At 41.1% G+C, this 2,500-nt stretch overlaps 1 protein-coding gene and 1 long non-coding RNA gene across 5 annotated transcripts in view; one reads left to right on the top strand and one right to left on the bottom strand.

Moving 5' to 3' along the window:
• LOC144980312 (uncharacterized) overlaps positions 1-2,500 on the bottom strand; it is a 45,120-nt gene that overhangs the window by 40,246 nt on the left and 2,374 nt on the right. The window lies entirely within an intron of this gene.
• LOC144980313 (uncharacterized) overlaps positions 656-2,500 on the top strand; it is a 43,720-nt gene continuing 41,875 nt past the window's right edge. The window contains exon 1 of one of the 2 annotated variants that reach the window (XR_013646860.1): positions 656-854. This is a non-coding gene — a long non-coding RNA (uncharacterized LOC144980313). The remainder of the gene's footprint in view (positions 855-2,500) is intronic. The other variant, XR_013646861.1, reaches the window with a different exon arrangement.

Genomic DNA, 2,500 nt, shown 5'->3' with positions numbered 1-2,500 from the left:
GGCGCTTAGTTGAGTCCTTGGAAAAGGCTCTTTACTCATATTCTCTCACCGTACTCAGGTGTAAAACGAGTACTTGGCCGTAAACAGCGTTGTTTATGTTGGAAAAAATGTAAGGTCGCCTAACAGGCGTCATGTCTTGTTCTATATGTTACGTGTTTCTGTTGGTCAAGGATCTCTTGTAAAACGCTTTAAGCACGTTAGTGGATATTGCGCTATATAAAAGCTCAATTTTGAAAAATGTTTGAAGCCGGGGTTGGTGTGAGATGAAGTAGTACATATATATATATATATATATATATATAATATATATATATATATATATATATATATATATATATATATATATATATACATTTCTGATAACTCTCTCTCTCTCTCTCTCTCTCTCTCTCTCTCTCTCTCTCTCACTCTGTGTGTGTGTGTGTGTGTGTGTGTGTGTGTGTCTGTGTGTTGGTTGCAAAAAATGTTTGTATTGTTTTGATAACATCGCGTTGGCCCTGGGTGTAGTAAACAAAGTCTGACATGCAGCAGACAATCAGAAAGAAAGAACAGAGTGACCCAGGGTTAAAAAAAGAACTAGCTTTAAAATGTAATCAATATCAATATCAGAATGAGAAGATAAAAAAAACTCTGGGTTTTTCCCAAAGAAGCCATTCAACCATGAAATTTGGCTCAAAGGACAATCGACGTAAAATAACGATCGATATTTTACTTTTCTATATTGAACTTTTGTAAAGAGCAATATCTATTTAACGTACTCAAAGCGCTTTAAAAGGGGTCCCCAGCCAACAGATACCCTTAAGAACGAGACGATATTGCAATTTGTGTCCGGATAAAGACATCGCTGTTAACGGGTAGGTACTCATTTTACATCTGAGTACAATTTGTGTCCGGACAAAGACATCGCTGTTAACGGGTAGGTACTCATTTTACATCTGAGTACAATTTGTGTCCGGACAAAGACATCGCTGTTAACGGGTAGGTACTCATTTTACATCTGAGTGCAATTTGTGTCCGGACAAAGACATCGCTGTTAATGGGTAGGTACTCATTTTACATCTGAGTACAATTTGTGTCCGGACAAAGACATCGCTGTTAACGGGTAGGTACTCATTTTACATCTGAATACAGTGAGAGAATGTGACTAAAGAGTCTTTTCCAAGGATTCAACTTGACCACGTAGCTTCTTGCTTGAAATGACTCTCACCGGAGGCAGCGTGGCTCAGCGGTACGGTCTTTGCTTCGTACCTGAAAGGTACCGAGTTCGATCAACCGCCCGCTGCGCTGTGTGGCCTTGAGCAAGTCACCTCGTCCCAACTCAATTTGCGGCGCTGCATTGCGGCTGACGCCTGGGTTATTCCAGTCAGAAGTTTCCTCTATGGGATGAATAAAGGAAATGTTCTTTTCTTTTCTTTTATATCTTGGGGGGGGGGGGGGGGGGGGGGGTAAAGATCAAACACGGGAGCTCGCCAGGCCTATGGTGTCGGATTTATCCCGGTTTATATAGCGTGAAAAGGACAATAGCAATTGCTTGCTATCCTTCGGATGCGACGCTAGTCTATCCCAAAGTACTTTCCGCCAAATCAAACAGACTCAGCTACCCCCCTTTCACTGATGGAGTGGACAGGTGGACAGGGGGGGGGGGGGGGGGGGGGGAGGGGCAGGAAAAAAATATATTTCTCGACTGCATCTTGGATCTATCTTGGTCCGTTTGCGTGCGAAACGAGTGCTCTGTTAACCCTCTCCTCACCAGCTATTTTCAGGATTTTCCCCAAAACTTCACACCCAACTAACACAAAAATTGATTATTTATCACTCAAACACAATAGCAATAAAGTTCTTGCGATAAATAATTTCTGTAGCAAAACACGCTCTACAACACACTGTGTTCATTTTCTTTAAATTTTATGATGTACAAAAGAAATTTGAGTAAGAAAAATGTTGGTTGTATCGTAACGAATGTCACGATTTTCCTATAGTTGTTATGGAGAGGGTTAATAAATAACCGAATCTTGTGCAAGGGAGAGAATCAATAAAATCAATACAAAAGACAGACAGGAAGTGTGAGCGTTGCAATGGCCGTCGTTACTCATGGTGATAAACAAACATGGTTGCCAAGTAACTAGACACGGTCGAATGAAACCAAAACAAACAAACGGCCATGTTTCTTGTTTTGTTTTTGTTTTTGTTTTTTGTTTTGTTTTTTGTCTATTAGTTTGTGAGGAAACAAAGAGGAGGATCAAGTAGGGGGGGGGGGGGGGGGGGGGGGGGGGAAATTTTTAAAAAATAAATTAAAATTGAGCTTTATACAGGGCAATATCCACTAAACGTGCTCAAAGCGCTTTACAAGGGGTCCCTGGTCAACAGCAACATTTAACATGTAGGACGGGACATAACGCCTGTTAGGCGATATTACAATTTTTCGGCCAAAGACAACGCTGTTAACGGCCAGGTACACATTTTACATCTGAGTACGGTGAAAGAATGTGAGTAAAGAGAC

The sequence above is a fragment of the Berghia stephanieae genome, chromosome 9 (assembly GCF_034508935.2).
Source record: "Berghia stephanieae isolate SIO BIC M18660-M18661 chromosome 9, UCSD_Bste_1.3, whole genome shotgun sequence".
Taxonomy (NCBI): Eukaryota; Metazoa; Mollusca; class Gastropoda; order Nudibranchia; family Aeolidiidae; genus Berghia; species Berghia stephanieae.
This window is presented reverse-complemented; position numbering and strand designations above follow the sequence as displayed.